The sequence below is a fragment of the Arachis hypogaea genome, chromosome 9, assembly GCF_003086295.3.
Source record: "Arachis hypogaea cultivar Tifrunner chromosome 9, arahy.Tifrunner.gnm2.J5K5, whole genome shotgun sequence".
Lineage (NCBI taxonomy): Eukaryota > Viridiplantae > Streptophyta > Magnoliopsida > Fabales > Fabaceae > Arachis > Arachis hypogaea.
The window spans coordinates 19,010,087-19,037,133 of NC_092044.1; the positions used below are offsets into that span (position 1 = coordinate 19,010,087).

At 33.4% G+C, this 27,047-nt stretch overlaps 1 pseudogene; it reads right to left on the minus strand.

Moving 5' to 3' along the window:
- Positions 1-15,391: 15,391 nt before the first annotated feature.
- On the minus strand, positions 15,392-17,560 carry LOC112710600 (leucine-rich repeat receptor protein kinase HPCA1-like; annotated as a pseudogene).
- Between the last annotated feature and the right edge of the window lie 9,487 nt (positions 17,561-27,047).

The window sequence follows — 27,047 nt, forward strand, 5'->3', positions numbered from 1 at the left end:
TAAAGAAACCACTTCTTCAATTTGCTTCCTCACTAGTTTGAATATCTCTCTAGTGTAGATGTTTGCAGCACAAAGCTTGAGAGATTGTGAGCTAGTTGTCAAAACAGGATCAGAATTGATTGTCTAGAATTGACCAACCATATCATTGTTGCGATAATCTCGTAAATCCTGCTCAAAATTCTCCACCAACTCTAAAATTTTGTGCTTTGAATGAACAAATCTCTTTATGAAGTTGTTAATGCCTTCACATCTAAAACAGCACAAAATTTATCCCGAAGAAATGCCTTGGCCCAACTTTCTTTGTTTTCATATTGTTTGTCCATCCATGACGTGTCACTACCACCAAACTCTTCAACGAATTTTGACCATTCCTCCTCAAATTCATCAAAATCCCACTTGGCATAAATGAACTTCTTAAATGATTCACATAAGCCTGGGTCCTTGATTTTCAAAGTAACATTTTTTCTAAAGATGCCATCCGCACAATCTATGGGTTGTATTTAGAAAAATTTCATTAATTGCCTCTTTCATAGCTTCATTTGCATCAGTCACAACAACTTTAGGATGCTTGTTCATCATGACTTCCAAAAAATTAGCCAGTAGCCACTTGTATGTGGATGCCATTTCATTATCAAGTATGACAAACTCAAATATACACGTTTTCCTGTGATAGTTACTTTCAGAAAAGATTACCAATGGTTTCTTGTACTTATTCTTTTTGTATGTAGCATCAAACGCAAGGACGTCACTAAAATATTAATAATCAGCTCGGCATATTCCATCGGGCCAAAATAAACTACATAACCAATCCTCCGCAGTTGAACTATATCGTGCCATAACCATCGGGTTAACGTCATCCTTTCCAAACAGGTAGCTTATGGTGGCATTGGCATCACCACTTAAAATATGTAAGCGTCGACTCCTGTCAAGGTGGCCATCTAAGTCTTTCTTTGTAAAATCAGCTCTGGCATACCCACCAGCTTGCCCAACCATAAATCCCATAATTTGAGATGTTGGCACACTATACATATGCATGATGTCGGCTTGTGCCTTGTTTGCATCAGTTAAATGTCGACGGTTCGGAATTAGGTGAACCATGCATTGTGGTACTAAGTCATGGTTATGTTCATCGAACAAATTCTTAACCCTCCAAACAGTTGCCCTTTTATCAAAGTATAAACACAATTTAGCTTGACAATTAGTTCATGTTTCAGCTCTTTGCTCCCTTTTTCGTGAAATATTGTCACAATATTTCTTCTCTCTCTCAATCCGGCCCTATTACAAAAGAACCTTCGCCTTGAGTAACAACCATATTTGGTTTTCACAAAATCGCCCTTCCAAACTCCAAAGCCAATATATTTGGCATATCTCACATACACATCATATGCTACCTCAGATGTTGGAAATGTATGATTGATAATATCATCAGCGATAATAATTTCACACTGTTTGCAACCACCACATTTACATTTTTTCGTTTCCATCTCTTGGTGCAAGCTACAATCATCGTCATTAGTTAAACCCACTTCTGTAGTTTTCATCTCCATCTGAAAGTTACATAAATAAAGTATATCAATGTGCAATTTAATATCAACGTAAATACACATATAATAACATTACTCAATTCACTGAATTAAGACCTAGTCTAATAAATTAGAGGGGACAGTTACTCCTTTTTAGAATAATGATAAAAAATATATAAATTGTACTTATATTAAAATAAGTTATATTATGATAAAATAAAATAATGTGGTAGAAAAAATATTAATCTACATTATTACTAGGGGTGCACAGACCCGGCCCGGCCCGAAGGCCCGGCCCGGCCCCGAACACTTTAGGGACTAATTTGGTGTGATTTCATTGGGTCTAGAGTCGGGTACGGGTCTCAAAAATAGATCCGGTCATTATTTTGGGTCGGGTCCGGGCCATATCTCGGGTCACCCGAAGTCGGCCCGGTGGCCCGGTCATCATACACAATTAATATTTTGTGTTATTAGTGATAGATTATGACTATTCTTATGTGGAATTTAAGTATTGTAAATCTTAATATTTTGTATTATTAGTCATTATAAGACTATAAATTAATGTTTTATGTTTAGAATGCATAAGACTTTAGACTAATACATAAGATTGTGTTATTTTTCAAATTGATAATAGCAATTTATGTTGCTGAACTTTAAACAGTGATATCAATTTGAAAAAATAACCGAACAATTAGCAATTATAAGTTATAAATTATCAATTATCAACCAAACAAAAAATAGAACAACAATTAAAATAGAAAAAAATTAAAAATATAGAGATCCATTACTTAATTTTTATTGGAAGGGAGTGAATAAAGGAGTTGAATGCTAGTGGTTTGTGGATGCTTACCTAATGAAAGATGCAATAACAGCTATTGAGGAGAACCACGTCGTTGAGAGCAAAACGCTACTGGTGACGAAATTTAAATAGTCGTTATGCCGCCTGCAAGAGAGCATATAGGAGATTTAGTGGTGGAAGGGACATGGATTAGTGAAACATTGAGCTCCTTCAAAATCATCACCGGACTTACCTCTTGCTGCAGAAACACGACTTCCATTACTTTTCTGAAAAATTATTACAAGAAATCCCAACAAATTTTATCCTCTTCTTCTGAAATCCTTAACACTTGATAGCTCAGAGAAGAGGGAGGACAGGATTAAGGGTTTTGGAAATTACCGGCAAGAGAGAGGGCGAAAATGGGGTATATAAAAGCTCATAATTAATAAAAACAAAAAATTTAATTATTGTTATAAACCGATTTTTTTATATTGGTCTAACCGGATTCATTCAACTTGTTAAACCTAAAAAAAATTATGCTACACCAACTTTAATTTTTGGTCTATCAAAAAGGACACCTATCCATAAAATTTTTAATATAAAATTATATCCAATGGTCCAGTTTTGAGATTCAGCAGAAGTCATTTTTCATGACTTCATTGGAGTGCCCGCCATTTTTTTTTCTTTTTAACTTAATAAAATAAAAACTTTTGTGCAGTTAACTTTATATGAAATTAATAGTTAAAAATTATTAGATAATAATTTAGTCAAATCTATCAAATTATTTAATAACTTTCAACTATTAACTTTACATAAAATTAAGTGCACCTAGAACTGGACATAATTTGAATTTTTAAAAATCCAAACTATATTCACTTCAGAACCAATTCTGTAGTTCATGAAACTAAACTAGAACCGAATTAAAGAAGGAAACCGATCCTAAATCAGTTCGAAAAAAAATCAATTTCAAATTAGTTTTAATGTTTAAATTCGGTTTTACATCCAAACCGATTTTAAAATTGATTTTATAAAAATCTAAATTTAAAATTCAGTTTTTTTAAAAAAATTCGGTTTCAAAATCAGATTTTTTAACTTCAAAATCATATTTTTAACCAAAAATCTAGTTTTAAAACTAATTTTTAGAAATTCAGTTTTCAAACTATATTTCTTTTTTTCAAAAATCCAATTTTGAAATTGATTTTTTTTGTAAATTTTGAAATTCAAAATTTTTTAAGTAAACTTAATATTAAAGTCTTTTTAAATTATATAAATTTATTATAACTAGAATTTGATTCTTTATAAATCTAATGAGAATAATAATCTATATAATATTTAATCATCTTTAAAATATCAAATATGTTACCGGAATCATCAAACAACCACATTCTTTAAAAAAAAAATATATGCAAATAATAAAATATATTTTTGTTATTTTGAGACAAATCTTTAAATGAAAGTATAAAACCAAATGTGAATACTAAGCATATTTAGTCATCATCAAGATTATCAATAGATGTCATCAGAGAACAACACCATCATTAAAGCAAAAATAAAAATGCTATTTGTACATTAAAATCAGCTACCAATGTATTTGTGTATAAATACATGTGTGGTTTAATTTATTTTCAATGTATATTTCTATTCCAATATGTATTTTATACTGGTGACTGACTTTGGTGGCTGATTTTGGTATACACGTATCATTACTCAAAAAAAAAAAATATATCTGCCAAGGGATACAAATTAATTATCAAGTTTATATTCAAAAACTTTTAATTGGTAACTAATACCTAACTTCTAAAATAGCAAGATGACAAAAATATAAAAATAAAATAAAATGAGAAGAAATATGAATAAAGCTTGATTAACTTGTTGAAGAACTTTATCATTATCACCATCTAAAGTCGAGAAAAGATCTTCCTGAAACTAATCTCCTGTGCACACTAAGGCCTCCACCATTCTAGGTGTTAAGGAACTGCGGTATGGATCGATGACTCTTCCTTTGGTACTAAATGCAAACTTCGATCCGAAACTATCATAGAAACAGGTATAGCTAATACCTCGCGAGTCATATTTTCAATTTAAAATCGGGTTGAGTTGACTTTCCACCAATTTAGGATATCGAACTTGTGGAAGTATGACTCGCATTCTTCTTGTAAATATCTATCAAGTTCAGATCTTGTATTTATTTTACGACCGATTGCTTGTAGAAAAAAGTCCATGCCATGAACATCAGTATTAATGTTGCTGGCCTGAACATCTTGCATATCAGCTTCACTTGCTTCTCAAAATCTTGGTATTGCTGATAAAGTAACTTTATGTACTTAGACAACTTTGATTTCAATTCGTCTCCTTTTTATTCTCCAAATAAATAATCCAAAAAATAATTGACATACTTAATCTTTTGCATTGAGTTAAGTACGATAGCAATCAACAAAAATATATTCACCGAATCAGGATTACCCCAATACTTCTCATACTTAACGCTCATCCTTTTGTCCAATAACAAAGTACAGAAATCAATAGAATAATCATAAGAATGAGAATAAATCATCCAATTACAAATACTTCCTTCATATACATATCACTGATAACATATAAGGTACCAGAAATGCGTACAGTGACATCACTAAACACTTGCAAAAATGATAAAATTGACTCAGCATATTCCCAGTCTAAATCAGAAGGCACTCTTATCATTTTTCCTCTACCCATCTCTCTTGTATATGTGTTATCTTTTAATGTAAGCAACTCAAATACTTTGTGATGCTTCAAAACTACCTCTAAAATTTTAAAGGTAGAGTTTCATCTAGTCTCAACATCTATGTAAGGCAAGTCTTTATATTAAATTTTTTCTAGTTCAACACACTTTTGAAACCTAATGGCTTTAGATGGGAAAGATTTGACATATTTTAATGCACTACAAATCTTTAAGACTGGTTCATCAATCTCTTTCAACCCTTCTTTTACAATTAAGTTTAGGATATGTGCGAAATACCTCATGTGAACAAATTCACCATTCAAAATAATGCTATTTCAAGAACTTAATCGCTGCTTCAGATATTTAATTGTAACATCATTTGATGATACATTATCAATTGTCACACTAAATACCTTATTTAAATTCTAATCATTTAAACAAGATTCAATTGTCGCTCTTATGACTTCTCTTGAATGACTTGTCACTTGGCAGAAATTTGTTTTTTTTTTATGTAATTTCCAATCTAAATTCACAAAGTGTGTTATCAATCTCATATAAGTAAAATTTTGAATTGAAGTCCAAGTGTCAGTTGTTAGACATACTCTACCACAATTTGTCGAAAGAAAATGTTGCAACTTCATCTTTTCTTCAGCATAAAGACCTTCAATGTCACGTGTTAATGTAGTCTGTGAAGAAACTTTGAATGTTGCTTGTAAGGCATGCACAAATCTTTGGAATTTTGGGCTCTCAACAAAGAGAAATGATAGCTCTTCCCCAACAAACATTTTCACAAGTACCATTTGAGCCACCTCTTGGTCAAATTTGACAGCACTAGGTGAATTTAAGACACCATGCTCATCTATAGTCGGTGTTGTTGTTGTTGTTTTTCTTCTTTTGTTCAAATCATTGTTAGGATTTTTCTTGTATCTTTTTAAATGACCACCCAATGAGCTGGTTCCATTCTCATATTGTATTAAGTTATCACAATATTTGCATTTAGCCTTCTTCTCGGTATCATTCTCTATTTTAAAATGATCCCAGACAACTGACCAATTTTTACGAACATTTGACGGGGAAAAAATGATTGTGTACTAGTAGACATCCCTGCTACCTCAATATTATTGTTATCAATCATCTTGCTCTCATATAAAATAACGTACATAACTCAAAATTTGGTGCTAAACATACTAAAATTAACACAAACTAATACATTATGAAAATGATAGATTCTATTTTTTATACAGATCGAACTAGTCAATTATAACAGAATAAGAATGATATCCAAAGATTCCAAACTCATCCGACTTGAATATCAAATTAATAATAATCTTGCATTAAATAAGTAATTTTATGTAATTTCAATCTCAAATACCACATAATCATAGGAAAAATTTTAGCAATTCAATCAGATATATAGTTCATACTCAAGCTTTATTCTATACTACCAATCATGATTCTTCTACATATTTAATTATTTACTAGCACCAATCAACTAATTAAGTAATTATCAACTAATTGTAAAGAAATTATCAACTAATTAAAAAAAATTAAATACGAAAGAAGCACGAGCAAAGACAGATGGTACTGACCTTATGATCCAGAGGCAAGAAGCACGAGCAGAAGCAGATGGAAAGAAGAAGAACCAAAAGCCCGCACTTGTGACGGCGAGTCGGCGACAGTGATAACCAAAGGACGACGATGGAGAACGGAGTAAGAAAGCACGAGAAAAGGCAGAAGATGAGAAACAACGAACTAGAATACACAGAGGTAGATGGTGGCCCACTGACCCAGAGGCAAGAAGCACGAGCCAATACAAGAAAAACGTTGAGTACTGTCAGATTCATCAAATTAATCCGCCGGTGAATAATTTACAATCGGGTTTACCATCAGATTGAATATGACGTATAAACGGCGCCAAAAATTATTTACCGCCAGATTATTTTGTTCGACGCTAATTACCAGTGGATTTTTCTTTGGTTTTTTAATGAATTTGTCGAGATTAAGTTGATGATTACCATCGGATTATTCCGGCGGTAACTTTGGCACCATATTATGTGTTTTGGCACCCAATTACCGTCATATTTGTCCACCGATAAATCCTACGGTAATTTTTTTCACAATTAAGCCATAATTAATAATCAAATAAAAAATTCTTGTTAACAAAATTAGGGCAAAAATTCAAAATTACTAGAAATTAAGTAATGAATTTATTAAATATCAATGGTTTGAATATAATAAAATGTCACAGAAGTATAATACAACGAAATATACATAAAATAAATTAACTTCCTAGACCCCACAGATCCCGATAATCGTTGTCTTTCCCTTGCTGAGGCGGCGGAGTAGGTGCTGATGTGAGTGCCCCACCAGCAGCGCTACTGCCTCCAGTGCGTATTTGCTCGTTGTACACCTTTATCTGCTCTTGCAAATGCTCTAGCCACTCCAACTTCTGTGTCAGCTTCGAGTTGATGGTTGTGGTATCTCCTATGCGTGCAAGAAGCTCGTTGTACCTTTGTTCAGACTACCGAGATTGTTGGTGAAGCTCCAGTGTGAGCTTCTGCACCTCCTCCCTCAAGTCGACAACTTCCTCAGGATTGGCCGGACTGGTTGCAGAGGCAGAGGCAAAGGCAGATGAAGCTGCCAATGCGGAGATGCGAAGGCCACTGGCGAAGAAGAACACCAACCCGAAGATGTGATTCTTGTAGGGCTCAGAGGTCATCTCGTGCCAAACCCTTTTAGGATCTACCACTGAGGTATCGGAGCCAGGGTCGTTTTTCCCACTAAGTAGCTGAGATTGTGGGTTGCGGCCTCCAATCTCTACGTGTTGTCCTTCTGTGTAACACATGTTGTGATTAGGATAAGAGTTAATTGACTTTAGACCGAATAAATTTCAAACTTAGAATTAATTGAGACTCACATAATGAGTTGCAGACCGCTCATAAACAAATCTCTCCTTGTTGACCTTCAACGTATGGGTATACTTGAAGGTCTCCACAAATATCACCTCACAATCCAACGACTTAGACTAGACATATTAAAATGAACCAATAAAATAAATCAAGAAACAATTAATTCAAGTAATAATTAACAAATACTAGCAAACTACTTACCAGCCTACTCTTCGTTTTCATGAAGGTCGCCGATCTACTTGTATACTTCAACGACTTTGGCGATGCCCTGCTAATGAACTTCATCAAAAAGTGACATTTGAATCCATCATCAGTACTAAAATGGGCCTCCAGTGCCTTCTTGATAGATGGGCGGGTCCAGATCGTTAGGTGGTCGCGCCCCTGAGAAACGTCGCTCATCATCTGCTGAAGTCGTTCCAACTACACAAAGTGATTCAACAACATTAGTTAGTCAAAATAAAATACAGTTCAAATACAGTTAATTCAACAACATTGTATTCTTACCACCCACTTCTGAAACCATCGCTCTCTGGTCTCAGCAGAAATCTTTGTGTAGCTTGGTCATGAGTGGTCGTATATTGACTTAATTATCTTAGAGATCTCCTGTGTACATACATTATTATTTGGTGTAAACCTATCAATGAAAAAAAGTTAAGATTAACAAATACGTAAAAATACATAAACCTTAACAAATTCAAAATAGATTACAGATAAAAGACATTAAAATAGTAATAACTTATGCCTGTATCTCATCAGGCCAAATCCTCATTCATATGACGGGCGGTGGTGGAGGGACATTCTGTTGGGACACATAAGAGGAATCACCACCTCGAGCTCTGTCACTGGATCTATAGGAGTATAGTAGAAGGAGGCACGTAGTTTGAGTTTAGGACAATGATGAACTACTGGTCCACTGGACCTGCCTGTGATATCACAGGGGTTGACGGGGTAGTCGTTGGAAACCCTTTCTTTACCATGACCATGAGACCCACTTGATCTACCTTTGTTACATATCGTCATGTCTGCAAAGAGAATATATTATTAACACTAATCAGCATATATACTACATAAATCCTTCAATATTTATATTATTTTAAAAAATTTTGACATAATCTTCCCTAAAATTGGACATATATCCATTTTTACGGTTTCCACAAATCTAATCAACCTCAATCCATAGCATCAGTCAAAACTCAATTAAATTCACAACATTTCTAGCTAAATATATTAACTTGTTTATACATTAAAAAGGCAGTATTCTCATTAATTCATAGAAGTTAATACATATAAATAAGAGTATACAATAAACATTTCTCTTTTGTGTATGTACTATCACACTTGACCTTTGAAAAAATTCAAAAGTCTCTACAAACTAAACAACTTTGGGGAAGTGCATACTTTTTATATTTATTGTTTTGTTTAAAAGCCATGCGAAGAAACTTCATACCTCTATCCCTATCTATTGTTTTATTCCAAGTTCTCTTTGTTTTCATACTTGAATTCATACTATATATATAATGTTGTATATATAGCACGCACTTTTACTTAGCATATACATATATCTATCTCTATTTAGAACTATAATGATAAATTTGAAACAATTTATACTCATATAAATTTACTTAAAAGTGCATCTTAATTATTGATATCAAACTTAACTTAATCCTAAATCCTAAATTAGTATATGATAACCAAATTCTAAATCTTAAATTAACATATAACTAATTTCTAAATACTAAATTAACTTCATTCTAAATCTTAAATTAGCATATGATAACCAAATCCTAAATCCTAAACTAACATGTAACTAAATCCTAAATTAATTTAATCCTAAATACTAAATTAGCATCAAATAATCAAATCCTAAATCCTATATTAACATATAACTAAATCCTAAATTAACTTAAATAAAGAAAAAGAGTAACTCTGGAACCTAGGGAGTGAACACGGGAAGAAAACTCAGGGAAAGTAGATATAGTGGCAGTGTTGGACGGCGACGGCGGCACAGAGAGAGAGGGGAGGGGAAAGAGTCGCGATTGACGAAGGGAAGAGGAGGAACGAGCTGGTCTTGGTAAGGGAGAGAGGAGGTGGAGACATGAGGGGCCGACAGCGACGGGGCTGACGGAGCGGCAAACAGAGGAGAGGGTTAGAGAGAGAGAGAGAGAGAGAGAGAGAGAGAGAGAGAGAGAGAGGAGATTTTGAAATGAAGGGGGAGAGGGTTTGTGCTTTGATTTTTAGGGCTCATTACCGTCGGATTTACTGGTGGATAAATCCAATGGTAAGTATTGCGGGTCACCAAAACACAGCATTCCACTAAAATAGATTTTTTGGCGGGTTTTTCTATCGGTAAATCCCATGCTACATTTCGCATCTATTTTTTCCATTTTTCCTCCAACTATTACAGATGAATTTACTGCTGAGAATGGAAAATCCACCGGTTATGATTTGACCAGACAAATTCTACATCAAAACCATCCATAAATCTGCCAGTAAAGCCGACGCTAATGTGCAACGCTTAATCCAACGATACTCGGTGTAAAACCCGAAAGATTATTAAATAATTAACAAATAAATTAGTTTTATTCTAAAAAATTAGAAAAATAAAATTTATAGTTTAATATGGTCGAATTAATTAAAATATAATTTTTGAAACCAATTTTACAGAGTTTGGCCCAAGATTGGGCCGAACGGGCCGAATCGGACGAACCGAGCCCGTATTGAACCCAAGGCCCAACCCAATTCCTTCATATAAATGAGCTTCAGCTCATCTCCTTCTTTCTTCATTTGAATAATTCAGAAAACACTTAACGAAGAGGAGAGAAATAGAAACAAACACTGACCTCCATTCAAATCCATATATCTTTCAATTCGAAGCTCTGATTGCCGCACCGTTTGCGGCCACGCTACTGCAGCATCAAACTCTACAAAGTACAAAACTTAATTAGGTAAGGAAGCCACTTTTTTCATTTCAATTTCATCTTCCCCAATTTTGAAACTCAATGTGAAATTATGTTGAATTTTGCATGATTTCGGTGTTTAGGTTCGAGTTAACTTGCAGGTATTGTCGGGTTTACCTCGTTTGATTATAGTGGTAATTATGATAATAGATTAAAATTGAGTGTTAGATAGAGCCAATTTGAGGATTTGGAAGCTTGAGGTCAAGTTTCGGAGGCTAAGTTTTGTTGGTGAGGTTTTGTAATCTTGGAAACTTGTGGTGCAAAAATGCTTGAGGTGTTCCGGATTTATCGAGAAATTGGCAAAATTATGGTTTTGGTTTCTCGTATTTAATATATAATGTCTTGTGAAAACTTAGGCTAGACGACCTAGGATAAGTTGAATTACGAGTTTGGAACATGTTTAGTGATTTAGTTGACAATGTATGTAGAATTGATACTGCTTGATTATATTTAATAAATCATGATGTGAATGTGATTGTGGTTGGAATAGTTTGATGAATAATGATTTTGATGGTATGAATGAGAAAAATGAATAAGAGTACATGAATATTGATAAATTGAGAATTGTGTGTGTCTAATTGAGATTTTTGGGATAAGTATGATTAATTTGAGATATAGATGGTTGTGATAGGATATGGGCTGTGTTAGATGTGGTTGGTGTCATTTTGAGTGGTAAAAGTTTGATTTTGATAAAAGAAATTGATGAAAAGTAGAGGTTGGAGCATTTTGTGAAAATTTAATTTTTGGTCGAAATTCGGTGAGCCATAACTCAAATTACAGACTCCCAAATTGTTTCAAACTTATTTCATATGAAATTGGGTCTGTGAAGTTTACGCCGTTCAAAGAACGGATAGAAAATGTTTTAAAACGAAAAAGTTATGCACGTCGGAAGTTCAGAGTGCAAAACTGAATATTTTGCAGCATTCAACATCTTTACCGTTCTGCATGTCTTACGTACGCGACCACCTGCACGTGACATGACCAACCTTTTCAGATTGGGCATCTCGCATAAGCAAGGTACTTGCGTACGCGAGGAAGGAAAAATGCACGCCCACGCGTACGCGTGATCCCCCGTTTTCAGAAAAAAATGCATGTCCACGCGTACGCGTGACTTCTGTTTTCAGCAAAAATGAATTTTGTGTTTTAAAACCTAATTTTGAACCTCTAAACCTCTATTTTTACTCTTTTAGCCCCATAGATCTTAGTGGTATGTCTAGTAATAAGATAAAGTTAGGAAAAGGTGGTAGCTTGGGGGTGAAGTAAAATTTGAAATGATGAATTATGTATGAAAATGCAATGGTATAAAGTATATGTGTGATGCCATGGCCATACTGAATGATTATGCAATGATTATGAACAAATGTAAAGAGGTAATAATAACGAGTTTGAGAATGAATAGACATGATGATGGAATGGATTTGTTGGATGTGAGAAAGGCGGTAGGGTGCTAATCCCTCGATTCTTTCATCCGCATTCCTTGTGATTGTATTTTGTGGGATGTGAGAAAGGTGGTAGGGCACTAATCTCCCGATGTATTCTCTCACATTTCTTCTCTCTCTGTCTGCAAGGTGGTAGGGCACTAATTTCTCGATCAGTATGGCACGACCTAACTAGGAGAAGGTGGTAGGGCACTAATCCCCCGATTTATTTTCCCCTGGTGTATGCCTCCAAGAGAAGGTGGTAGAGCACTAATCCCCCGATTTTATGCCTCCTGGAGATGTGCAGTCGAGAGACAGTATCTGGGTTAGCTACCAGGTGTGTCAGGTTCTGGCAGTTAATCGACACGTGAACTCACGACCAGTAGGATAGACATACATCATATGCATATTTGTGCTTTGTTTGATTGTGCATTAATTAGACTTGCCTATGTGATTATTATGCTTACCTGCTATATTTGCTACCTGTCGTATCTGTATTCTACTTGTGTTTGTTTTGTCTACTTTGTTTGTCTGTGTGGATCTACTGATGTTCTAGAGGATTGGAGAAAAGACGGAGGATTGAGGGTTTTAATTAGGTTTTGATCAAGTTTAGAACCTTAGAGAACTACCCCTGTTTATGGTCTCTGTTTTAGTTCCTTAAGTTTTAAAACTGAGTGTCGGCGTTCTAGGATTGCCTCTGACTTTTCCAGAACCTTATTTATTATATATGTGGGAACCTTAACCATACTAAGAACCCCCAGATCTCATCCCACACGATATTGTTATTTTTCAGATGCAGGTCGATATGCACCTCGCTAGGCGTCTGGAGTTCTACTACAGCGAAGATGGGATTTTGGGCTTTTATGTTTTGTTATATATATATATATATATATGCTCAGACTTCTCCTTTTATGTATTATACCTTGGTGCCTCATAGAGGCTTTTGTTGAAGAACTAGGGTTTATTTTGAGAGCTTTGCTTTTGGGATTATACGTATGTACGTAAATACTCTCTGGCCAGCCTTAGCTTTGCAGGCTGAGCTTAGAGATTGATTACTATGTATCCTTGATCCTCTACCCTTTTTGTATATATGTATTTATTTGTGCTTAAGCTTTCTTCGTACGCAAGTAAACGTTATTCATGAGTGCTACGCTTTTCGGTTTAACGATTTTGCTTTACCCTATTTTTCAAGGCTCTAGATATAAAACTTTTTCAACTATATTATAGATATTTTTTTTCTGAGGTCGTAATATCTCATCACCTCTGTTTTATGACTTAAGCATAAGACTCTGCGTGGTATGATGTTACATTATGTTATCAGAGCAGTTCGTTCCTATAGAGCCTGAGGAACGGACTGACTATGCTTCTGGGCATACTCTGAGTGTCTATACATGCTAATTAGGATATCAAACTGATATATATGGCATGAATATTCATGAGCATGCAATTGGGACTATGAAGCACTAGACTTGCGATATTGAGACTGATCACCTTGATATCATTTGCTTGGTGTGAACAGGGACCAAATGGCGTCTCACAGATCCGAGCAAGGTACTCGGGGAGAAAATTCCGTGATTAAACCAGCGCAAGGACATCGAGATGGAAACTCTGGTGCTAGTACAAGTAACGTAGGTCGATACTATATGTCTATGACCCTTACTGACTTCCTCAAGAGTGATCCACCTCAGTTTATCAAAAACGTTAATGCTTTGGAGGCTGATCAGTGATTTCGAGACGTGGAAAGGTTTTTGTACACTCAGCATGTTTCTGAAGTACAGTCAGAGGAGATAGTGACTTATATGTTGGAAGGAGATGCTCAGAATTGGTGGCAGGAGTTGTGTCATACCTTGCAGGTGGAGTTAACATATGTCCCTTGGAATAGGTTCAAGATGGAGTTTTATGGAAAATATTTCTTGCATGCGTTTTGCACTGCAAAGGAGTTGGAAATAACGTAGCCAAAGCAAAAGGATATGTCTGTTGCTGACTATACCCGTGAATTCGACAACCTGTGCCATTTTCTAAAAAGCTTGTCAAGAAAGTCCACCCGATTATAAGGAATGGATGTGTACTCAGTATGAGAAAGGACTTAGAAGAGATATCTTTAATTACGTGTATCCACAAAGGCTAACAAGTTTCATTGACTTGGTTAAAAAGAGCCCGTTCGCGGAAGATTGCTCGATGAAGTGGGCGCTGCTACAGGAAGATTATGGTGAGACAGCTCTAGATGAGCCGCACAGGGCCGGACTGAAAATGTGTTTTCGATGTGGGGCACCGGAACACATGTTTAGGGATTGTCCGCTTGGGAAATATTGACTTATTAATCAAAAAGTTTGTTTGAAAAGAGATGTTGACTCTTATCTTTTTCTTCCCCATTATATTCACAATAACATGGAATGGGGAATCAATATCCATCATGGAAATCTTGGAGTTCATCAAGTTTGTGCGCCACCTATTATGATGTTCAATTTAATCCACTACAAGAAATATCATTAAAATTGACGGCCAAATCGACCGCTAAGCTGTCAATAATATTAAAATTCGACGGCAAAATGGACGGCGAAGGTGGTCGCTATTAAACTTATCGATTTTTCAAAATTCTAATAAAATCGACGGCTTGCCTAGCCGTCGATAATAATTTAATAAAATCGATAGTACTTTCATCTATATATGAGTTTGAGAATTTTACCTTTTTACTAAAATCGACAACGTTACCGTCGATATTATTATATAAAATCGACGCCATTTCTGTCGATATTTGATTCAATAAAATCAACAATATTGTCGTCTATAATATGAGCTTGGGAATTTTACCCGCTTAATAAAATCGACAACGTTGTCGTCGATATTATTATATAAAATCGACGTCGTTTCTGTCGATATTTAATTCAATAAAGTTGACATCATTGCCGTCGATTTAATTATTTAGATAGCGACAAATTCTTTCTCTATATTTTTATTTTTTTTGTCTATTTTAAATTTAAAAAGCGACAACGCTACCGTCGATTTTAATAGCTATATTTTTTTAATTATTTTTTCTATTTAAAAAATAGTAAATAATTAATGCAAATAAATTTTTAAATATAGAAATAAAATTTATATAGAATATTAGATAACAAGACAAATAAATTTTTAAATATAAAAATAAAATTTATACTAAATATTAGATAAAGAGTTTACAAACTTATCAAAATAATAAATAAACCTCTAACATAAAGACTCAAGACACGATAAATAACTAAACTTAGACTTATATTCATTTAAATTGCAATCCACTAATAATACATTGTGAATGTGAAGAACTTTTGAAAGCAACTCAATTTCAGTCTTGAATTCTAGGCCTCCTTGCATTGATCCTTGCTGAGCTCGCTTGATCGCGACAATTTTTCCATCAGGAAGCACCCGTTTGTACACCTAAATCCATCTAAACTGAATTAACATACATTCACTGTAACCAAAATGAAAAGAAAAGAATGTTAACAATTAACATAAAAGCATTAAAAGTCTAACATACCTTGCCATAACCACCAAATACTAACTCATTTCTTTAAAAGAAATTACTAGTGCTCTTTTTCAGTTCATCATATGAGAACCATCTTGCACCCTTTAATTGTGGTGCACCTCCACTATCCTTTCCACTTGGTGCCCAAGATGCTGGATCAAAAAGATGAATTTACATTGATTCTCAAAGTTACACAAGGGATGATATAATAAGACTTGAAATACAATCAAATAGAAAAATGAATTACCAAAAGGTTTGCTTAAACCTATGGCTCGCTCCGCGCGCTTCTTTTGTAGGATTGCATATACTGCTAAAGCTATGAGGCTCAGAAATAGAACTGATGAGCTTACTGCTATACCAATAATTGCACCAGTGCTAAGAGAGTTTCCTTCGTTAGAATCTGAAATAATTCCAGGTTAATTGCATTTGTCACTTTAATTAGTTGCATAAAGTTGCAAAGATAAGGCTTTGTTTGGTAAGTGTCTAGGGACAAGAAATAAAGAGACATTGAGATAGTAGAGACACAAACAAGAAAGAGATTAAGACATTTTGTTTGTTTTTTGTATCTGTCTCATTCTTCAAATTGGTCCTCGAAATTCGAAGCAGCAATTTCATACTTGAAGTTACATTCGATGATTCACTCTATTTTTGTCAAAGTGAATCACAAATTGTAACTTCAAGAACAAATTTGCTCTTTTTGAAATCTCGATGACTAATTTGAATCATGGTCAGAATCTCAAGGACAAGAACCAAATCAACCTTTACTCAAGAGTTAAGGTGTAATATATTTCTATGTACCTAGGAAAGCATAAGGGAATGCAATGAAGTAATAAGGTCCAAACTCCTTAGGAGGCTTGTAAATTTGGTTGGTCAAATCAAACCCAATTCTTTGAACTTCAGTCCTATTGAAATATTGTCCTGAAAGAGGAAACAAAGCTAGTTGCACTTGAATATAAATCATCACCATTGAAGAAAGGGTTTTGTAAAGAAACTGAGCTAGGTGTTAGGTCCAACTTCACCACAAACTCATCTCAAGTTCATGGAAAATGTTAACATTTGAGAGTTCTCTAAACAAGGGTCCTCTGAAGTACAACATCCCTTCATAAGGGTATGCACATTCACAGCTCTGAGGGCTAAGCTTTTGATCCGGCGGACAAGATTTTTCTCCGCAATTCGCCAAGCTTGTCGAGTAAGGTTGCTTAGGCTGCTACTGAAGTTGGTAGTAGTTTGTGTTTGAGAGAACACCGCACACTGGATTTCCTATAAGACTGAAATTCAAGAAGAGATTAAACATTTATAATTGTTAATCAACTTCCTAAACCATGCAAATGTTTTCTAACCAGATAATTACATCAATATGTGTTTGTATTGCGAACGGAGGATTACTGAGGAAATCTGGTTGTCTTGAAGATCAACAAGCTGCAATTGTGGACAAATGTTGTCTCCTAAGTCTAATGTATTGTTCAATGCATTGTTCCTCAGTTTCCTGCAATGCAAGTAACATCAATTTTTATATAACATAATAAGGGTAGGTTCAAAACAAGGATCTTAGGAACTTACACTTGATGAATTTGAGGAATGCTAAAGAGCTTTGATGGAAGAGGACCTTCCAAGGATCCAAACTCCATAAATTATAGATAACTATAATTTACTGTAGTAAGGAATTGGTTCCAAAAAAATATTGCTCATTCTCTCATTTTGTCAATTACTAAAACATTCCTAAACGGCTACTTCCAACTCTAACTTATCATTATATGCTTTCTTTTCCTTGATATAGTTTTCTTCCAATATAAGCAATCTAACAATCAAGAGAAGCAAGCTGAAAAATGAGAAGAACTAAAGCCTTGTGCCATATTATGTTGCATGGTTCAGTTTTATGGAAGCATTGCTAAAGCTCAAGTGTCATGAAGAGACCAAAAGCTAAAGTTTCAGCACTTGAAGACTGGAACAACACTATATTGTGATGACAGAAAATAAAAAGGCTATGTCCATTTAAAAATTGACACACACAAATTAAAACTGCTCACTCCTCACTGCAGTTTGATTGTTATCTCAGTTTTTAAATAGATGCCTTGCAGTGTTGCGGTCAGTAGTAAATATTATATAATATGCATCAATTTTAGTGTAGGTGTTATCTTAGCTTGTGAATAAAGAAAACCAAAATTATTTAGAGGCTTCTTGATTACAAAAGTTAAGAGGGCAATATTATTCAGATAATAAAGTATATTGAATGAAAATAAAAGCATTGTCCAAAACTAGATGAGAAAGGAACAAGCATGTACAAATTTGTCCATTTCCTTCAAAAGTTTCAGGGGCACAACTTCCTTTATATAAAGATGAGCATATTATACATTTAATTAATACAAACATTATAGAGGGAGGTACTTTGCGGACAATGTATATCAGTTATGGTGGGTAGCTCGTGAATAGTAGAAACTGGAAACACAAGATTTGAAAGAGAAACTATTTTATACACACAAGTAATAAAGTCTAATATTCAAACATTATATCTCAAATTGAAATCAAATTTAATCATAAACTTGTACAATTAAACAGAGCCACAAATAAAAATGCAAAAGCAGAAGAGCCAAAACCAAAATAGAACATAATTGTAACTTTATATTCTCTCTAAAGTCCCAATATATTTGAGCATCTCTAATTTATGATTTATTCAATAAAAACAGGAGCATTAACTGTCTCATAACACCCAGTCATAGCTGACTCATAAGAGCAATATCTTTTGGGACTTTTATCACAGAAAAATGGCAATTGAAGAAAATTATGTGAACTTTTTGAACTCAAGTTCCCCATCATCCAACGTGGGAATAAAATTAAATTTTGTATTTTTCATAAACTAAGTCCACTACGACACTATCTTAGACCTGAGTCATGTGAAATGGAATTTCTTGGAGCCTAGAATATTTGTTTATAAACTTCTTTTATGATTTTAAAAGAGTTTATTTGATGAAATTATTTAGCAGTTGTCTTCTCTTCCTTCCTTAATATGCACAAACCCATAGAAATAAAGATTGTGTGGGGGTGTCATGAATTAGTTTAACATGAACCAACATTTGTTATTTTATATCTATAGCAGAACAAGGCCAGAAGGGCTGAAGGGAAGCACAATGAAGATAAGCCAATTTAGACTACACACAGTACTTTCCTTACTTACTTGAAATCTGTAACTGAAGTTAGTACTCTACCTTTTTCTAATACTAAGAAAGCAAGTGGTTTTTCTTTCTTTGTTTTAAATTTTGTTTTATCTAATCACATTATAAAACTAATATGTCAAATTAGTTGAGCTGAAGTAATGTGATGAATTGATATGCTTATTAGGTTTAATAAACGCAAATTCAGAATTTCATGATGAAAATAGTAGATACGAAAATTGCAAAAATAAATATAATAATCGGAGATAGACAGAGAGGAAATTGATATGCTTATTAGGTTTAATAAACGCAAATTCAGAATTTCATGATGAAAATAGTAGATACGAAAATTGCAAAAATAAATATAATAATCGGAGATAGACAGAGAGGAACTTACAAGAAGCTACGATAACGACATGCTTTGGCGACAGGCTCACAGCGACGGCGACCGGCAAAGACGAGTCTGTGGAAGAAGAATAACTTACATGCAGATTCACAAATCACAATGAGAGAGAGAGAGAGAGAGAGAGAGAGAGAGAGAGAGAGAGAGAGAGAGAGAGAGAGAGAGAGAGAGAGAGACTTACATGAAGAGGATGGCGCGGCGGCGGGCTCAGCGGAGGAGAAGAAGAAGCTCTGTTCTCAAGCGGAGGACGACATGTTTTCTCAGGCATCGGAGAAGAAGACATTCTGCTCTCTGCTTCTCTCCGTGACCATGACTCCGTCTCTAGTCTCTACTCTCAGGCGTTGGAGGAGAAGAAGAAGCCTCACTCTAAAATCTGATTCTCTAAAGGTTTGGGATTAAATTTTGGAGAAATGAGTGAAACGAGGAATGCAAAAAGCAAATGCGGGACTGTTTTTTGTTGATAAAAATCGTCGGCTATTTCGTCGATTTTAATTAAAATAAAAATCAACATTCTAGCCGTCTATTTTAGATAATAAATCTATACCGTTTGCTTAATTTAGAAAATAGATCTCTATCATTTAAATTTATCGACGTTAAAAGCTGTCGATATTTTAATTATTAAAATAGACAACCTCTTCGTCGATTTTAAAGAAAAATAATTTTCATCCACCATTTCGTCGGTGATACGACGACAATATAAAAATGTTAGAAGGTTGCCAAAATAATAGATGATATCGTCGTCGATTTTAATATTTTATTTCTAATCATCTCTTTCTCATTTTATCGACAACAAGTCGTCGAAGAATATCAATAAAAAATTTGGCCGTCAATTTTTGTCGTCGATAATTATCCTGTTTCTTGTAGTGATCCTAACAAAACACAAAGAACTCTTAACAAAAATGCAAATGTGATGTTAGAATAAATAGAAATATGGTAAAAATGTTAAGAAGATTTTTTTAGTATATGGTATAATGTTATTATTTAGGGAGTATTTGAAAAGATGTGAAAGTTGTTTTGTGTATACTTATAAATATAAAAGAATATATAGTATGGTAGGATATAGTCTACACTCTACTGCATGGTTGCTTCTCTTTAGATGTGTTGGATTAAGTTGAAATTTGTTAGAATTTATATTTTATGAATTATGACTATATAAAATTTGTAAAATTTAATTTTTGAAATACATTGTTATTTTTTTAAAATTTGTGAGATTAAATTTGAATTTGTTAAAATATAATTTCATTTCTGGAGAATTCTAGAAATAACTTATTATTTTGTTGGCAAATACATATAAATTATTATTTATAATTGAAATAATTTTTGTAATAATTAATAAAAAAAAACTTTAATGTTGGAGAGATTATGACAATTTAAAACAGTCACTAAATACAAAAAAAATTGTCACATGAATTAGTAACTTAATGATGGTTTTGAATCGAAAAATCATTACTAAAAATATTGTGACAATTTAAACAGTCATTAAATAACAAGACATCAAAGTCACACTTTGTTGCAAAATAAAAATAAGATCATTTTGCATAACAAGAAAAAACCTCAAACAAACAATGATTCAAGTGTGAGGCACTCAGTAATTAATAAAAGGTCCGAGAGAGACAAAGCATATATACCTGATGAATTAGTAAAAGTGAAATAATTGATCATTCAAATAAATAATTGACTTATAGATGACAAAAAAATCTCATAGTTCTAAAAGAAAGAAAAAAAAGGCTTAATGATACAAGATTAATAATAAAAGTCAGTAAAGCATTTGGTTGAATCATTTCATCGAACATGTTGTGAAATTAAAAAAAAAGAGAATTCAAAATTTAATTTGAGAAGAAAAGATAACACCCTTAAACTTTAATTCAGTGTCTCAAAATAATTTTAAACCACTACCAAATCAAATAGCTACTTATTCATAATAAAGAACAAAAAGTTGCATTGTTTGAAGCATATCATTGTGTGGTGGCGGTTCTGAAAAACTCACGACAGCAACGAAGGATAGCAGTTCCGTCGCTGAGTTTGAAGCATAGCAAAGTGACTTTTACACCAACGCGAATGAAAACACGAATACGAACGGCGAAGGAATGTGAACAACCAAAAACACGAACGGCAAAGAAAGATGAACAACAAAAAATGCAAACGTCCTTGTTACCTTCTTTTCTCTTCTCATCTCAACGGCATTAGAGTTCTGAGAATTCTAATGTTATCTACTACTTGTATAACGACCGTGGCTCTTGAAGCCACGCGTCATTCTCTCAATTAACCAGAATAAAAAATCCCTCTTATTATCCATCTATCTATCTTTCACTTCAATCCCTCTTTCTCCCGTTCCCCTTCTGCTTCATTCTCTCCTCCATAGCCCACAAACTCATTCTGGTCCATATAATCGCTGTCCATCAACGCTCTTTTTATGGCTCTCCCTGGTTCTCAAAACCTCATTTCAGTAAGCCATATATCTCCATCTGGAACGCCATCTCTTAAACACTATTTTCGTCCACCCCCCATCTGGAAACCCTAACTCACCGAGCTGAGCGGAATCTTCACAATCACGGCGATGGCGCTGTTAGTTTCAGCTGGTGAAATGCCGGTGATGTTGAGCGACTAAGATATCTGTTGTGTGGTTGATGCACTCTCGAACGTCGACAGCCTTGGTGATACATGTTGGGTCGAGATCTCAACTAGCGCTCCCCCGTGAAGGTATTCTCTCGATTTATTTCTTTGTCTGGGACTAGGTCTTTAATCTCTTTGATTTAGGATTTTTCTGTCTGTTTTCGTTGTCTTTGATTTGAGATTTGGTATGTTTTCTGTTTCTGGATGGCTTCAGATGTTCTGGAGGTTTAATTTTAGCAAGATTAAGAAGATTGGTTTCCGTATGTGCTGTCGCGGTAAAAAAATCTCTGCCTTTATGATCTTTGGAAGAAATATGATCATTCTGATAGTTGGTATAGGTGATTTGCGGCGTCGCCTCTGTGCCTTGAATTTTCCCCATTTCATTGGGTAAGTCACGTTGATTTCGCATTATACCAACAACATCAAGCTGTATCATTTTTGTTCATTGCAAAATATAGTCTCCAAATTAATCTTCATGTCTCTTCAAGAAATGGTTTTGGTATTATGTAGGCCGGTAATGATAATAATACAACACCAACTCTCTATCTTTTTGATCTGTATATACGTTTTTGTTTCACATGAAAATGTGGCTGGGGTATTGATCTGATTTGGAAAAAGTGGGAGAAAAGGTAATTGCAAGAAGAAGATAGAAAACATTTGTGCTTTCAGCAAGTACGGTGATTTGATAGGATCTCAAGAGTGGTTTGGAATTATATATTGGTATTTGTACCTTTTTAAAAGCAAGATATTTGCATTTCAATGTTGATATTTATGGAATTTTAGAAAATAAAAATTTATTGTATTTATATTATAAAGTGGCAAATTCTTTCCCTTTAAAGTGATGTTACCCTTGGTTTTTACTATTTCAGGGCTCAAACCAGCTGATTTGGCATATATAGTCTTCATTTTAATAACTTTTTACTTGCAATGAAATTTGGCATATATTGTTTTTTTTCTGGTTTTCTGATTTTATGGTATTTTATCTTCTTGATTATTTACTTTCTAAATATATATTTTGTTTCTCTCTTTTATTTATTTCTTTTTTCCTTGTCTGAATCTTTTTTTTCCTTTTGTTTTCTCGGGTGTTGAATTAAAACTCGTGTCTATTTAAGTGGTGAAGAATTTAGTGGTTGGTGTTCATATCCATTGTTTTCTTTTGCATTGTTAGTGTCTAGAGAAAATGAGTTATTTGGGTGTAGGTGTTAGTCCTGGAACAGTTCCAGTATACCATAGCACAAACCTGAAATTGTTCGATAAGAGAATCAAGATAGGTGAGTTGGTGTTAAGGTTTATGATTCTTGGTCTTGGAGTTGTTGCAGCTGTTCTTATTGGAACTGATTCACAAGTGAAGGTGTTTTTCTCCTTTGAGAAGGAAGCTAAATTCACTGATGTTAAGGCTTTGGTGTAAGTATCTATTAATCTATGTTCTATGTTAATTTCTAGCAATAAAAGTGTTGCATATTTTGTTGACCTAATTCGTTAGTTTTTGATGGATTAAAAAACTTTGCAGATTCTTGGTAGTTGCTAATGGTTTGGCTGCTGGATACTCTTTGATTCAAGGACTCCGTTGTGTTGTGAGTTTGGTTAGGGGAAGTGTTCTCTTCAACAAGCCCTTAGCTTGGGCCATTTTCTCTAGTCAGGTACCCTTTTACATTTGAAAGATCACATCCTACTTTTTTTTTGTTGTCTTATACATTGTGGTCAAAACACAAGATTATCAAGATTCTTGCATCAACATCTTGCTTTTTCCTCGAGAATTTTGTTGCCATGTTGATTAATATCACTTATTTTTTTATAAATTCATGCAAAGACATAATAAAAAAGTAATTTGTCATTATGTCCATAGTGATATAACATGAGTGACAATATATATTTTTTTATTTTACAATTTTAAGTTTTCTAGGTTCCACAAGTTTAGGTAAACTTTCAAGTTTGATAGGCTTAATTTAAAAAAGAAGTTTTATTTGTTTGTTCTCACACCAACTTGGTTCTATGAAATGAGGTGATGAACCCATGTGAAATTAACTAGGCAAAACTGTCACACCAACTTAATTAATTAGTATTGCTTGTGCTATTTTATCATTGGGTTTTAAGGTTTAGCGGGTTTCATAGATATTTAATTTGATTGTATGGTAATTAGCTAATTTTAGGTGCTTAATTACTTTGGTTAGATAAAGATAACTCTTTATTTACTTCACTTCCTAATTGATTAATTTTTCTTTGAAGATTAAAGAAACATACCTTTATTGTACATAGATGCACACTTCTTTTAGCTTCGTTAGTTAAAACGTGGCTAATTTTTTGGTTCTAGCAGCAATTGGAACAAAGCATGTGGAAAAAAAAACACAATGAAAGTGAGACACATAATAAGATCTATACACAATCCATATGAAAACACTTCAAATGCTCTCCGAATATCCTAGAAATTGTAGGCATCAGATTGAATTTGGTTTTCTAATATGTAATTCATAGTAGCTTTGAATAATTTTGATTCTTTTTCTGAACTCTGTCTTCATGAAGAGAGATCCTTTTTTTATTTTTTGTTAGGTTCTTCGTTTTCAGTATGCAGTGGTTTTATTAGGGTTTGCAATTGTGTTCCTGATTTTCCACTGGGGTTTGCGTGTTTTAAATATGAGTTTTGTAAACCACCCTCTGCTGAATTGCTGATCACTTCGATCTTTGTTCTCATTATTTAGCTATCACCAGCCATGACTGTAGCAGCTTCAGGAGAAATCGCTCGAACTATTGTCGGCATCTTAGGTCTTTCTCAGGTACTCTAATTAATTAGTTACTTCAATTGTATCTACTATATCATCATTGATCTTAATTACTTTCTTTTGTCTTGCTCAGAAAATATAATTTCTGCCTTTCTGTTCTTGTCCTCAGTGTAAGTTTGATATATTTCGCCTTCATTCTTAACTATTCCTTTTTATGAGGCCATATTTTTGTCATTTTTTATCTACATCTGATCTTCCTAGAGTAAAAAGGAAACAATTGTCTTAATTAGGATTATGCAAATCACTTAATTAATTAGTATTACTTGTGCTGTTCTATCATTGGGTTTTAAAGTTTAACAGGTTTCATTAATATTTAATATGATTATATGGTAATTAGCTAATTTTAGGTGTTTAATTACTTTGGTTAGATAAAGATAACTCTTTATTTATTTCACTTAATAGAGTCTTTCTCAGATACAGTTGGTACAACTACAAGTTACTTCTAAGTCTTTAAGATTACTTACTATATATATTAATTTTTAAACATTTAATTTGATTCCCCTATATTCTAAAGTTTTCTTTTAAGAATAAAGCGTACAATTTTATTTATTGATGACAGATTGACATTAGATTTCTGGAGATTTTCATGTACTTATCGCACTATAATTTATATTTTATAAAATAAGATTAAGAATTATCACATTTTTTTTAAAAATTACATACAATTAATTTTATGTAAAATTAATCGTTGAAAATCGTTAAACGGTAATTTATTGTTAAATATATTTAATTATTTAAGATTAATTATTAATTTAAGACAAAAATATTTATTTTTCTTTCGTGTTATTTCGATCTGTTTTTGCTTTTCTGGTTGAAGTGCAAAAAATTGTGTGTCTTGATTTTTGCCTGGATTGTTGCAAGTTGCTATGATATTCCTTCCTTTTTTTATAATGGGTTTTCTCTATTTTGTGTTTTAGAGAGATCCAAAATCCTGTGAGTCACGCAATCCAATGTGCTCGAAGCCTACACCAGCTTTCAAAAAGTCGCCAAGTAACGCTTCCTTACCTATTTCCTTCATTTCTTTATTCTAATTTTTATCTCATTGAAAGGAGCTGGTTTGTTTCTTATAAAACTATTTGGTGTTCTTGTGGGGTCCATATTGAATTTGCAGGTATCATTAACATTTTATTTCATCCCCATTCCCATTCCCATCCCCCCATCCCCAAGATCTGCACATAAAGGAATTGAGAGGCAAATTTGGTTTTGTTGTCTTTTTTCTTCAGTTACCTGTTCTTCAATTGTGTAACAGTTTTTTGGTTCAAAGATAAAATACTTTTGGGTGAGTTAAGTAAGACTATTACTTACTTATTTTTTATATAAATTATTCTTTTGTTTTCTTGTGTGGGTTTATAAATTTTACCTTTTTATGATATGTGAAAGTTATAGGTGTGTAAAAATAAGTTAATGTATTTATAGGGTGCAATTGTATTCACTGGTTTATTGTTTTTTTTTTCTGGTTTTCTGATTTTATTGTATTTTATCTTCTTGATTATTTACTTTCTAAATACATATTTTGTTTCTCTCTTTTATTTATTTATTTTTTTCTTGTCTGAATCTTTTTTTTCCTTCTGTTTTCTTGGTTGTTGAACTAAATAATTAATAAGTATTGTTGTTTTGTCTTTTTTTACCATTTGCTTTAGATTGGAGCTATTTATCTCTTATATTTCTAACTGTTGAATTATGCCTTTTTATGCATTCAATTTCGAAAAACTATTGTGTTAAAACAGTGCAAAATTCTTTAAACCCTAAAGAATTGTGTTATTTTGATCTGTTTTTGCTTCCCTGGTTGAAGTGCAAAAAATTGTGTCTTGATTTCCGTCTGAATTGTTGCAAGTTGCTACGATATTCCTTCTCTTTTTTATGATGGGTTTTCTCTATTTTGTGTTTCAGAGAGCCTTGACTTCTAATATTTTTTCTACCTTTCATTCTGTACAGAGTACTCTAATAAAATAATTACTTAAATTGTATCTACTATATCATGATTGATCTTAATTACTTTCTTTTCTCTTGCTCAGGAAGCATAATTTCTGCCTTCCTGTTGTTGTCCCCAGTGTAAGTTTGATATATTTCGCCTTCATTCTTAACTATCCCTTTTTATGAGGCCATATTTTTGTCATTTTTTATCTGCATTTGATCTTCCTAGAGTAAAAAGGAAACAAGTGTCTTAATTAGGATGATGCAAAACAATTAATTAATTAGTATTGCTTGTGCTGTTCTATCATTGGGTTTTAACGTTTAACGGGTTTCATTGATATTTAATTTGATTGTATGGTAATTAGCTAATTTTATGTACTTAATTACTTTGGTTAGATAAAGATAA